Raw genomic sequence first — 14,718 nt, 5'->3', positions numbered from 1 at the left:
GAAACAGGGCCTTCAGAGGATGGCAGAAAGTCCCCGGGGGCGGGCCTCAGAGCCCGTGCCCAATGAGCCTGAGGGGAGGGCCCAGTGGGTATTCATAGAGACAGCTGGCCAATCAGAGAGGAGGAACGTCACCCTCAGGGGCGTGAAGCAAGAGCTGGCCAATGAGAACAGAGGAGGAGTTGCGTGGGCGGGCCTCAGAGAGCAGCCCACCAATGAGAGCCTGGGTGCTGGCTCTGGGTGGGCGTACCCCTGGAGGTCAGCCAATCAGGGTCCAGCGGAAGTGCCTGGGGGGCGGGCCCTCGGGAGGCTGTCCAATGAGCGCCTGGGGCGGGCCTCGTGGGCGGAGCCCAGGAGGCTGGCTAATCATGGGGCAAGGGCGGTGACCTTCCTGGGCGTGCCTTAGGAACTGGCCTATCAGAGGGCGCCCCTCAGACAGCAGCCCGCCAATGGGAGCCAAGAGAAGGCTGGCTGGGGGCGTGTCCCTGGGACACCAGGCCAATCAGAGTCGAGCGGAAGTGGCTGGTGGGCGGGCCTTCCGGAGGCTGCCCAATCAGCGTGCTGCAGGGCCGTGTGGGCGGTGCTCAAGGCCGCTGGCCAATCACTGACTAGGGGCCCGGACCCTCCTGGGCGTGTCCAAGCACACTGGCCAATGAGATGGCGGGTGGGGTTCTGGGCGTGGCCTAGGCCTCTGGCCTATCAGCCTGGCTGGCGCCCTGTGGGCGGGCCTTCTGTAGGAATCCCGCCAATGGGAGCTCAGAGCTGGCCTTAAAAGGCTGGGCGTGCTTCCAGGAAATGCGAAGCAGGGTTCAGCCCAGGGCCCTGCCTTGCAGAAGCTGTCCAGTGCGCATGTGTATAACTCCGTTTGTGCCTGTGCCTCTGTGGATTTGTGTGTGTGTGTGTGTGTGTGTGTGTGTGTGTGTGTGTCTGAGGGAGGGAGAGAGAGAGAGAACAACAGAATCACTGTGGCACAGGTGATTTTGTGCAAAACACTTGGCACATTCTGATTTACAGCTCAATATTGACACCAGGGCAGCTCTCCTTGGTCCTTGGTCACTTTTCTTCTTTTCAGATGTAAAGACACTGAAGAGGGAGAAGTTTTTGCCCTGAGGCTTGCACTGGGAACTAGCAGCTGCCCTGTTTGTGTCGCCAGACTAGGAAACCTGTGGTGCCTGTCCATGTGGAGAGTCTCCTGGATGAGTTCCTTCTCGAGCCTTTTTCGCTCGGTCCCGTTGTAGCTGCATATAGCTAATGATTTGGAGATTTTATTCCTTTGGACAATTCTTTTCCTGATGCAAAGTTTCTCTCCAGGTTTTAGCAATCAATTGTGTGAATGTCACATCAAATCCTTTGTAGAAAATGACTACATCAGTGTCTCTCTCTCTCTTTCTCTCTCTCTCTCTCTCTATCTTTCTCTCTCTATATATATATGTATGTAACATGTAGAGGTCTGAAAATATTTTTTAGCTAGAGACCTGCACAGCTCTGGATTAGGGTAGCAATGTGGATACACCTGGCCCTTCTGAGCCACAGTCATGAGAGACATCTCACAGAGCCATATCATATATCACTCTACAAATCTCTCTCAGCACAAACTACCACTGCCAAATCATCTACTTCCATCTTGCTCTTTTTGTCCACCGAGTCTTATCCCAAAACTGTAAATCAAAGAAGAAATAGACATAGTGCAGTTCCCTGCACACAGGACAGGCTGAGGCTGGACCAGGGAGATGCAATACGCCAGCCTGCATCTTGGCTGGAGCATCACTATGACTACTTCGAATTTGGAGAGGCGAGGGCAGTTTTGGAGAGTGGGCTGCCGGCCAAGGGTTGCTTCTCAGAGTGGCTAAGACCTAGATGTTCTAAGTGTTACCTTTCCTCACAAACATAAAATAGCAATGCCACTTGTAAGAAGTATGCATGGGCATGGAGGGTTTGTCCTCAGTGCTCTGGCACTGATCAACACAGGGCCAGAATTTCAGTCCTTGTCTGTCTCTGTCATTCTGTCTCTCTGACTGTCTCTATGTGCCTTCTTCACTGGGCCCTTACTGGAAGTCAGTGCATGCATCGTGAACTCAGCCTTCCTGGTGTTGAAATTTTCCTTTCTTTGCCCTTTGGATTATTTAGTCTCCTGCACATGGTGTAGTACAGTGGGGAACTGCGGAGACAGCGTTGCTGCTGCAGGTTCCAGGCATATGTCCATCTCCAGCTGCTGCTGTCCAGGCCCTCTGTGCTTGACTGCCATTCTCCAGGGCCCTGAGGCTAACACTCAGCCTCAATGCAGCCCTCCTCACCTTCCTGCACAGCATCTTTGTCCTTATTCCATGAGAGCCCCGGTCAAGGGACGTGAAACTCGATCCCCCTGGCACACACACTGTGCTTTCCCTCTATTAAGCCAAATGGAAAGGATCTGTGGTACTGATGGCCACACCAGTGTCCAGATTTTCCATGCAAAACGGAAGCTTCCAGTGTTCAGAAAGAGGGTGTTTTGATGGCTGTGAAATGTCTTTTCCAAGTGCCTCATGGTGTTTCAAATCCCTTTGAAACCTGAAGTTCTTTCTTGTATCTAGGGAATATTTTCACCACTGGCCAGAAGGGCCGCCCAACTAGGAGCACAGCTATCCAGGGGTCAGGAGGTCTTCCAGCCTGCTAGCTCCTGGAGGGATTCCTGAGTATGTCCTCAGGGCCCAAGTGTAAAAGGTGTTTCCAATTGCCTTGATTAGCAGCAGCCAGGCCCTCAGGTGAGGGGCGGGGCTGTGATCTTGACTGGAAGCCCCTAATTTGGCCAATGGAGGCATCCATCTTTTTTTGTCTGTCCATAGCAAGGGCCCGGGGAGTTTGTGCTTCCTGCAAGCAGAGCGACATTGTATGGGACACTCATGCAAGCCTACTTCTGGGAATCTCTCTGAGTGTGATGTGTGGACACCAGGACACCATGATCAGGGATGTGAGGCCACAGGAGCAATTGCCTTAGCCGGACCCAAAGGGTAGGTGTAAGGGGCCGGGTTCATCCACTATTGTTTGGTTCAACACACTTCCCATCTATGTGGAAACACAGCCCTTTCTGGGTACTTTCTGGGCTTGTAATCTGCTGCCCTGAGCAGTGGACTGAGAGACTGGAGGCTGAGTAGGCAGCCAAACGTGACTGGACAGGCTCAAGCCCCTGAATTCTGAGGGGTGCCCCAGCTTCCCCCATTGGCAGTGTTTGGATCATAGTGAGGCATGGCATTGATTCGGAACTCAGGAGAGTGAGACATGAGAGTCCCTTTGCATATGCATTCTTGCTTAGCCACAATCTGGGCTAGCTGGCTTGCCCTGACCAGATAGGTTCTCTGTACATAAGTTGCAGGAGAGGCTGGCTCCTTTGCCACTCATGCTCTGAGACTACTACAGGTGATCTCTGAGCACACACAGACACACACAAACAGACAGACAGACACACACACACACACACACATTACTGTCAGGTTGGTAGTAGAGCCTATGGTGAAGGCTGGGGCTGTCTGGGGTCTGTGGGCATGAGAGCTGCTGCCTTACAATCTCTACAAGCCAGGTTTGAACCTGTCATCAATGAACACAGTGTAGGAGGTTTTTGAATTCTGGTCTCTTTCCAACTCATCTATTTCTCTTCTCGCCTTCTCTATCTCTAACTCTCACATGCTCTCACACACTCTGTCTTCACTCCTTAATATTTTACTTAGATTCTTATTTTACTGACAGGCCCAGATAGACAAAGAGAGTTACCAGAGCACTGCTGAGCTCTGGCTTGTTGTGTTGGCGATTTCACCTAGGCTACTGGAGCCTCAGTTTGTAAGTCTTTCTGACACAAGCCATATTCTGTCTCCTCATTTCCATGCCAGTATCACTCAGAGTTTATAATAAAGATATACATACATGTATATATATACATATAGATTTATATATCTGTCATTTTTAGAATGTTCAACCTATGTATTTGACCTTCTTTCAGAATTACCACATTTATAACAGCCTAGTTTTTCTGAAATAATTGGCCATATAGTTGGAGCAGGATTCAATACAATTATAAATAATAGAACCTTCCAGTAGCATTTCTAATCGTGTTTCTATTAGCATCCTTATTGTAATTATCATGGCCCAGATCTTCCCTCCTTTTTCTAGTGTAAGCTTCAATACGTATGTGTTTGTTTTCTTTCTCCGGAAATCTTAATGTCCCTGGACCCTGAAGTGTTAGGGAATTTTTGAAGCAGCCCTCTGTTTCTCAGCAGATGGTTTCTATGTTTCTGCTGTCATCAGGTCTTCTTGTGGTTTTTGTCTTTATTTATTTTTATTGTTTCAAGTCCTCCTAGATCATCCCCATTTATTTGCATATTTATTTATTTAGTCAGGTATCACATGTGGCATCATTTCTTCTGCTTGAGAGATTTTCTCTTATAACTGAAGGGAACTTTTGATGCACAATACATTTCCTGGGGCAAATACTACACACATATGGTGAAGGCTTGGGTTGCCTGGGGTCTGTGGGCATTAGAGCTGCTGCGTGACAATCTCTACAACCCAGGTTTGAACCTGTCATGAATGAACACAGCCTAGGGGGTTTTTGACTTCTGGTCTATTTCCAACTCTTCTATTTCTCTTCTCGCCATCTCTGTCTCTGACTCTCACAGGCTCTCTCTCACTGTGTCTGAACTCAGGAGTATTTTACTTATATCCTTATTTTATTGACAGGCCCAGATATACAAAGAGAGTGGCCAGAGCACTGCTGAGCTCTGGCTGGTTTTGTTTGTGATTTCACCTAGGCTACTGGAGCCTCTGATTGGTAAGTCTCTCTGACTTAAGCCATATTCTGTCTCCTCATATCCATGGCAGTATCTCTCAGACTTTATAATAAAGATATACATCCATATACATATATAAATATACATATATATCTCTGTCATTTTTAGAATTGTCAACCTATGTAATTGATCTTAATCAGAATTCACACATTTACAACAGGTTCCTTTTTCCCTACTAATTGGCCACATAGGATTCAATACAATTATAAATAATAGAACCTTCCAGTAGCATTTCTAATAGCATTTCTATCAGCATCCTTATTTTAATTATCATAGTACAGAACTTGCCTCCTTTCTCTAGTGTAAGCTTCAATACATATGAGTTTCTTTTCATTCTCCCGAAATCTTAATTTCCCTGGACTCTGAAGGGTCTCAGAACTTTTGAAGCAGCCCTTGATTCACAGCAGATGGTTTCTATGTTTCTGCTGTCATCAGGTCTTCTTGTGCTTTTTGTTTTTATTTTTCATTTGTTTCAAATCCTCCTAGATAACCCCCATTTACTTGCATATTTATTTATTTATTTATTTATTTGGTTCTATATTACATGAGGGGTCCATTCTTCTGCTTGATAGATTTTTCTCTTATAATTGAAGGGAAGTTTACACTCACAATACATATCCTGTCGTAAATACTACACACATATGGTGAAGGCTGGGGTTGTCTGGGGTCTGTGGACAGGAGACTGATGCCTTAGAATCTCGACAACCCAGGTTTGAACCTGTCATGTATGAACACAGAGTGGGAGCTTTTGGACTTCTGGTCTCTTTCCAACTCTTCTATTTCTCTTCTTGCCTTCTCTGTCTCTGACTCTCACAGGCTCTCACTCACTCTGTCTGCACTCATTAATATTTTACTTTTATATTATTTGACTGACAGGCCCAGATATACAAAGCGAGTCACCAGGGCCCGGCTGAGCTCTGGATTGTTTTGTTGGCGATTTCACCTAGGTTTCTGGAGCCTCAGCTTTGTAAGTCTCTCTGGCACAAGCCATACTCTGTCTCCTCATAGCCATGCCAGTATCCCTCATAGTTGATAATAAAGATACACATACATATATGTACATATACATACATATATATATATCAGACATTTTTAGAATTGTTGACCTTTTTATTTGATCTGAATGCAGAATTACCGCATTTATAATAGCCTCCTTATTCATAAATAATTGGTCACATAGTTGGAGCAGGATTCACTACAATTATAAATTATAAACTTTCCAGGAGCATTTCCAATAGCCTTTCTATCAGTATCCTTATTGTAATTATCATAGCACAGAACTTGCCTCCATTTTCTAGTGTAAGCTTCAAATCGTATGCGTTTCTTTTCATTCACGGAATTCGTAATTTGCCTGGACCCTGTGTGTCAGGGAATTTTTGAAGCAGCCCTCTATTTCTCAGCAGACGTTTTCTATATTTCTGCTGTCATCAGGTCTTCCTGTGGTGTTTGTTTTTATTTTTTATTTTTTCAAATCCTCTTAGATCATTCCCATTTATTTGCATATTTATTTATTTATTTATTTCGTCCGATATCACATGAGGGGTCATTTCTTCTGCCTGATAGATTTTCTCTTATAATTGAAGGGAACTTTTGACACACAATACATTTCCTTTTGCAGATACTACACGCTACTACAACTGCTACTGCACTGTTTTTGACAGTGACATCCAATGCACAATGGATTAGTATTGCATGGCTCTAGAGAATGTTCACTATTTAACCTACAATGTTTTTAACCTCACAAATATTTATTCTGTTCTTTCTTGGGGGATGAATGGTTTACAGTCAACAGTTCCATATAATAGTGGGCACGGGGAGGTAATTTTTCCCACTACCCCTGTATTTCTGTACATCCTTTGTAACTTTCTTATTGAGGAGAAGCAAACAGTCATAAATTGAGAGAGCAGGGCCCAAGCAGGAAGAGAGACAGAGAGACATCTGCAGCTCTGATTTGTCACTAGCCCAGCTTTTCCCTAGCTGGGTAAGTGTGACCAGGGGCTCAACACAGGGTCCTGGGATTCCACATAGTTCCCTGGCAGCTCCACCAGCTGTTCCTCCAACCCATGCTCCCTTCGTTGTCCATGTAACTATCGATCTGCTCTAGGCATTTCTCACCTTCATATGCCAGAAACTTAACACTTCTCCCTTCCACCCATGAAACATTGACCTTTTGCTAGGGTGCAAAACAGCAACTCCAATCCAAGTTATTTTCGGGACAAGTGTGTACGTCTCTGTGGGAAGGTGTGTGTGTGTGTGTGTGTGTGTGTGTGTGTGAGTGTGCATAAGTGTGTTTCAGTTAAGATTACCGCTGTTGTTTCTTTATTCCTGACACAGGGACTTAGGAACTGGGTTGTGTTATGACAAAGGAAGTTTCCACTGCACAAGTGGTTTTTCAAGTATGAATTGGCACATTGGATTGTGGACTCTGTTGTGCATTCTCCCAGGTGGTCCTCAGATGGGTTCTTTCCTTGCTATTCCCATGCTGTGTGTAATTTTCTGGGTAGACTCAAAGAGGAGTGGCATGGGGAGCTCAGCTGCATTCTGCTGTATGTCCACAAGGTGGCGGCAAAGACCATAGTTGAGTGTAGTGATTCTGTGGAATGAGGAGAACTCTCGGAATTGTGGCCCGTGGACAGCAGGGTTGAAATTGACGTAGAGTGCCCTAGACATCTGTTCTTTCCTGTGGGGTGGGGGGATCCCCCATTTGGCTTTGCAAGTGGAAGGGGTTTCTCTCTTTGCCTGGGATGACTCTACTGGGAGCTTGTGAATCCCTGTGCTCAGCTGCATTCTGCTGGGTGTCCACAAGAGGGCAGCACCAGGGCGGGACTAAGGCTCCATGGGGCAAGTGCCCTGAGGCACTGGGCTAGGAGAGTGGCGACAGTGTTTCTGGGTGTGCCCCAAGAGCATGGCCAGCCTAGCGCAGGCAGGCAGTGTCCTAAGGACGGGCCCAGACAGGAGCTGTGGGGGTCGTGATTGCAGAAACAGGGCCTTCAGAGGATGGCAGAAAGTCCCCGGGGGCGGGCCTCAGAGCCCGTGCCCAATGAGCCTGAGGGGAGGGCCCAGTGGGTATTCATAGAGACAGCTGGCCAATCAGAGAGGAGGAACGTCACCCTCAGGGGCGTGAAGCAAGAGCTGGCCAATGAGAACAGAGGAGGAGTTGCGTGGGCGGGCCTCAGAGAGCAGCCCACCAATGAGAGCCTGGGTGCTGGCTCTGGGTGGGCGTACCCCTGGAGGTCAGCCAATCAGGGTCCAGCGGAAGTGCCTGGGGGGCGGGCCCTCGGGAGGCTGTCCAATGAGCGCCTGGGGCGGGACTCGTGGGCGGAGCCCAGGAGGCTGGCCAATCATGGGGCAAGGGCGGTGACCTTCCTGGGCGTGCCTTAGGAACTGGCCTATCAGAGGGCGCCCCTCAGACAGCAGCCCGCCAATGGGAGCCAAGAGAAGGCTGGCTGGGGGCGTGTCCCTGGGACACCAGGCCAATCAGAGTCGAGCGGAAGTGGCTGGTGGGCGGGCCTTCCGGAGGCTGCCCAATCAGCGTGCTGCAGGGCCGTGTGGGCGGTGCTCAAGGCCGCTGGCCAATCACTGACTAGGGGCCCGGACCCTCCTGGGCGTGTCCAAGCACACTGGCCAATGTGATGGCGGGTGGGGTTCTGGGCGTGGCCTAGGCCTCTGGCCTATCAGAGCCTGGCTGGCACCCTGTGGGCGGGCCTTCTGAAGGAATCCCGCCAATGGGAGCTCAGAGCTGGCCTTAAAAGGCTGGGCGTGCTTCCAGGAAATGCGAAGCAGGGTTCAGCCCAGGGCCCTGCCTTGCAGAAGCTGTCCAGTGCGCATGTGTATAACTGCGTTTGTGCCTGTGCCTCTGTGGATTTGTGTGTGTGTGTGTGTGTGTGTGTGTGTGTCTGAGGGAGGGAGAGAGAGAGAGAACAACAGAATCACTGTGGCACAGGTGATTTTGTGCAAAACACTTGGCACATTCTGATTTACAGCTCAATATTGACACCAGGGCAGCTCTCCTTGGCCCTTGGTCACTTTTCTTCTTTTCAGATGTAAAGACACTGAAGAGGGAGAAGTTTTTGCCCTGAGGCTTGCACTGGGAACTAGCAGCTGCCCTGTTTGTGTCGCCAGACTAGGAAACCTGTGGTGCCTGTCCATGTGGAGAGTCTCCTGGATGAGTTCCTTCTCGAGCCTTTTTCGCTCGGTCCCGTTGTAGCTGCATATAGCTAATGATTTGGAGATTTTATTCCTTTGGACAATTCTTTTCCTGATGCAAAGTTTCTCTCCAGGTTTTAGCAATCAATTGTGTGAATGTCACATCGAATCCTTTGTAGAAAATGACTACATCAGTGTCTCTCTCTCTCTTTCTCTCTCTCTATCTCTCTCTCTATATATATATGTATGTAACATGTAGAGGTCTGAAAATATATTTTAGCTAGAGACCTGCACAGCTCTGGATTAGGGTAGCAATGTGGATACACCTGGCCCTTCTGAGCCACAGTCATGAGAGACATCTCACACAGCCATATCGTATATCACTCTACAAATCTCTCTCAGCACAAACTACCACTGCCAAATCATCTACTTCCCTCTTGCTCTTTTTGTCCACCGAGTCTTATCCCAAAACTGTAAATCAAAGAAGAAATAGACATAGTGCAGTTCCCTGCACACAGGACAGGCTGAGGCTGGACCAGGGAGATGCAATACGCCAGCCTGCATCTTGGCTGGAGCATCACTATGACTACTTCGAATTTGGAGAGGCGAGGGCAGTTTTGGAGAGTGGGCTGCCGGCCAAGGGTTGCTTCTCAGAGTGGCTAAGACCTAGATGTTCTAAGTGTTACCTTTCCTCACAAACATAAAATAGCAATGCCACTTGTAAGAAGTATGCATGGGCATGGAGGGTTTGTCTTCAGTGCTCTGGCACTGATCAACACAGGGCCAGAATTTCAGTCCTTGTCTGTCTCTGTCATTCTGTCTCTCTGACTGTCTCTACGTGCCTTCTTCACTGGGCCCTTACTGGAAGTCAGTGCATGCATCGTGATCTCAGCCTTCCTGGTGTTGAAATTTTCCTTTCTTTGCCCTTTGGATTATTTAGTCTCCTGCACATGGTGTAGTACAGAGGGGAACTGCGGAGACAGCGTTGCTGCTGCAGGTTCCAGGCATATGTCCATCTCCAGCTGCAGCTGTCCAGGCCCTCTGTGCTTGACTGCCATTCTCCAGGGCCCTGAGGCTGACACTCAGCCTCAATGCAGCCCTCCTCACCTTCCTGCACAGCATCCTTGTCCTTATTCCATGAGAGCCCCGGTGAAGGGAAGTGAAACTCGATCCCCCTGGCACACACACTGTGCTTTCCCTCTATTAAGCCAAATGGAAAGGATCTGTGGTACTGATGGCCACACCAGTGTCCAGATTTCCCATGCAAAACGGAAGCTTCCAGTGTTCAGAAAGAGGGTGTTTTGATGGCTGTGAAATGTCTTTTCCAAGTGCCTCATGGTGTTTCAAATCCCTTTGAAACCTGAAGTTCTTTCTTGTATCTAGGGAATATTTTCACCACTGGCCAGAAGGGCCGCCCAACTAGGAGCACAGCTATCCAGGGGTCAGGAGGTCTTCCAGCCTGCTAGCTCCTGGAGGGATTCCTGAGTATGTCCTCAGGGCCCAAGTGTAAAAGGTGTTTCCAATTGCCTTGATTAGCAGCAGCCAGGCCCTCAGGTGAGGGGCGGGGCTGTGATCTTGACTGGAAGCCCCTAATTTGGCCTATGGAGGCATCCATCTTTTTTTGTCTGTCCATAGGAAGGGCCCGGGGAGTTTGTGCTTCCTGCAAGCAGAGCGACATTGTATGGGACACTCATGCAAGCCTACTTCTAGGAATCTCTCTGAGTGTGATGTGTGGACACCAGGACACCATGATCAGGGATGTGAGGCCACAGGAGCAATTGCCTTAGCCGGACCCAAAGGGTAGGTGTAAGGGGCCGGGTTCATCCACTATTGTTTGGTTCAATACACTTCCCATCTATGTGGAAACACAGCCCTTTCTGGGTACTTTCTGGGCTTGTAATCTGCTGCCCTGAGCAGTGGACTGAGAGCCTGGAGGCTGAGTAGGCAGCCAAACGTGACTGGACAGGCTCAAACCCCTGAATTCTGAGGGGGGCCCCAGCTTCCCCCATTGGCAGTGTTTGCATCATAGTGAGGCATGGCATTGATTCGGAACTCAGGAGAGTGAGACATGAGAGTCCCTTTGCATATGCATTCTTGCTTAGCCACAATCTGGGCTAGCTGGCTTGCCCTGACCAGATAGGTTCTCTGTACATAAGTTGCAGGAGAGGCTGGCTCCCTTGCCACCCATGCTCTGAGACTACTACAGGTGATCTCTGAGCACACACAGACACACACAAACAGACACACACACACACACACACACACACACACACACACACATTACTGTCAGGTTGGTAGTAGAGCCTATGGTGAAGGCTGGGGCTGTCTGGGGTCTGTGGGCATGAGAGCTGCTGCCTTACAATCTCTACAAGCCAGGTTTGAACCTGTCATCAATGAACACAGTGTAGGAGGTTTTTGAATTCTGGTCTCTTTCCAACTCATCTATTTCTCTTCTCGCCTTCTCTATCTCTAACTCTCACATGCTCTCACACACTCTGTCTTCACTCATTAATATTTTACTTAGATTCTTATTTTACTGACAGGCCCAGATAGACAAAGAGAGTTACCAGAGCACTGCTGAGCTCTGGCTTGTTGTGTTGGCGATTTCACCTAGGCTACTGGAGCCTCAGTTTGTAAGTCTTTCTGACATAAGCCATATTCTGTCTCCTCATTTCCATGCCAGTATCACTCAGAGTTTATAATAAAGATATACATACATGTATATATATATACATATAGATTTATATATCTGTCATTTTTAGAATGTTCGACCTATGTATTTGACCTTCTTTCAGAATTACCACATTTATAACAGCCTAGTTTTTCTGAAATAATTGGCCATATAGTTGGAGCAGGATTCAATACAATTATAAATAATAGAACCTTCCAGTAGCATTTCTAATCGTGTTTCTATTAGCATCCTTATTGTAATTATCATGGCCCAGATCTTCCCTCCTTTTTCTAGTGTAAGCTTCAATACGTATGTGTTTGTTTTCTTTCTCTGGAAATCTTAATGTCCCTGGACCCTGAAGTGTTAGGGAATTTTTGAAGCAGCCCTCTGTTTCTCAGCAGATGGTTTCTATGTTTCTGCTGTCATCAGGTCTTCTTGTGGTTTTTGTCTTTATTTATTTTTATTGTTTCAAGTCCTCCTAGATCATCCCCATTTATTTGCATATTTATTTATTTAGTCAGGTATCACATGTGGCGTCATTTCTTCTGCTTGAGAGATTTTCTCTTATAACTGAAGGGAACTTTTGATGCACAATACATTTCCTGGGGCAAATACTACACACATATGGTGAAGGCTTGGGTTGTCTGGGGTCTGTGGGCATTAGAGCTGCTGCGTGACAATCTCTACAACCCAGGTTTGAACCTGTCATGAATGAACACAGCCTAGGGGTTTTTTGACTTCTGGTCTATTTCCAACTCTTCTATTTCTCTTCTCGCCATCTCTGTCTCTGACTCTCACAGGCTCTCTCTCACTCTGTCTGAACTCAGGAATATTTTACTTATATCCTTATTTTATTGACAGGCCCAGATATACAAAGAGAGTGGCCAGAGCACTGCTGAGCTCTGGCTGGTTTTGTTTGTGATTTCACCTAGGCTACTGGAGCCTCTGATTGGTAAGTCTCTCTGACTTAAGCCATATTCTGTCTCCTCATATCCATGGCAGTATCTCTCAGACTTTATAATAAAGATATACATCCATATACATATATAAATATACATATATATCTCTGTCATTTTTAGAATTGTCAACCTATGTAATTGATCTTAATCAGAATTCACACATTTACAACAGGTTCCTTTTTCCCTACTAATTGGCCACATAGGATTCAATACAATTATAAATAATAGAACCTTCCAGTAGCATTTCTAATAGTATTTCTATCAGCATCCTTATTTTAATTATCATAGTACAGAACTTGCCTCCTTTCTCTAGTGTAAGCTTCAATACATATGAGTTTCTTTTCATTCTCCCGAAATCTTAATTTCCCTGGACTCTGAAGGGTCTCGGAACTTTTGAAGCAGCCCTTGATTCACAGCAGATGGTTTCTATGTTTCTGCTGTCATCAGGTCTTCTTGTGATTTTTGTTTTTATTTTTCATTTGTTTCAAATCCTCCTAGATAACCCCCATTTACTTGCATATTTATTTATTTATTTATTTATTTATTTATTTGGTTCTATATTACATGAGGGGTCCATTCTTCTGCTTGATAGATTTTTCTCTTATAATTGAAGGGAAGTTTACACTCACAATACATATCCTGTCGTAAATACTACACACATATGGTGAAGGCTGGGGTTGTCTGGGGTCTGTGGACAGGAGACTGATGCCTTAGAATCTCGACAACCCAGGTTTGAACCTGTCATGTATGAACACAGAGTGGGAGCTTTTGGACTTCTGGTCTCTTTCCAACTCTTCTATTTCTCTTCTTGCCTTCTCTGTCTCTGACTCTCACAGGCTCTCACTCACTCTGTCTGCACTCATTAATATTTTACTTTTATATTATTTGACTGACAGGCCCAGATATACAAAGCGAGTCACCAGGGCCCGGCTGAGCTCTGGATTGTTTTGTTGGCGATTTCACCTAGGTTTCTGGAGCCTCAGCTTTGTAAGTCTCTCTGGCACAAGCCATACTCTGTCTCCTCATAGCCATGCCAGTATCCCTCATAGTTGATAATAAAGATACACATACATATATGTACATATACATACATATATATATATATATATCAGACATTTTTAGAATTGTTGACCTTTTTATTTGATCTGAATGCAGAATTACCGCATTTATAATAGCCTCCTTATTCATAAATAATTGGTCACATAGTTGGAGCAGGATTCACTACAATTATAAATTATAAACTTTCCAGGAGCATTTCCAATAGCCTTTCTATCAGTATCCTTATTGTAATTATCATAGCACAGAACTTGCCTCCATTTTCTAGTGTAAGCTTCAAATCGTATGCGTTTCTTTTCATTCTCGGAATTCGTAATTTGCCTGGACCCTGTGTGTCAGGGAATTTTTGAAGCAGCCCTCTATTTCTCAGCAGACGTTTTCTATATTTCTGCTGTCATCAGGTCTTCCTGTGGTGTTTGTTTTTATTTTTTTATTTTTTTTCAAATCCTCTTAGATCATTCCCATTTATCTGCATATTTATTTATTTATTTATTTATTTCGTCCGATATCACATGAGGGGTCATTTCTTCTGCCTGATAGATTTTCTCTTATAATTGAAGGGAACTTTTGACACACAATACATTTCCTTTTGCAGATACTACACACTACTACAACTGCTACTGCACTGTTTTTGACAGTGACCTCCAATGCACAATGGATTAGTATTGCATGGCTCTAGAGAATGTTCACTATTTAACCTACAATGTCTTTAACCTCACAAATATTTATTCTGTTCTTTCTTGGGGGATGAATGGTTTACAGTCAACAGTTCCATGTAATAGTGGGCACGGGGGGGTAATTTTTCCCACTACCCCTGTATTTCTGTACATCCTTTGTAACTTTCTTATTGAGGAGAAGCAAACAGTCATAAATTGAGAGAGCAGGGCCCAAGCAGGAAGAGAGACAGAGAGACATCTGCAGCTCTGATTTGTCACTAGCCCAGCTTTTCCCTAGCTGGGTAAGTGTGACCAGGGGCTCAAAACAGGGTCTTGGGATTCCACATAGTTCCCTGGCAGCTCCACCAGCTGTTCCTCCAACCCATGCTCCCTTCGTTGTCCATGTAACTATCGAT

This window comes from Erinaceus europaeus, chromosome 6, assembly GCF_950295315.1.
Source record: "Erinaceus europaeus chromosome 6, mEriEur2.1, whole genome shotgun sequence".
NCBI classification, from domain to species: Eukaryota; Metazoa; Chordata; class Mammalia; order Eulipotyphla; family Erinaceidae; genus Erinaceus; species Erinaceus europaeus.
The sequence above is the reverse complement of the archived record's forward strand: the minus strand, read 5'-3'. Positions refer to the sequence as shown.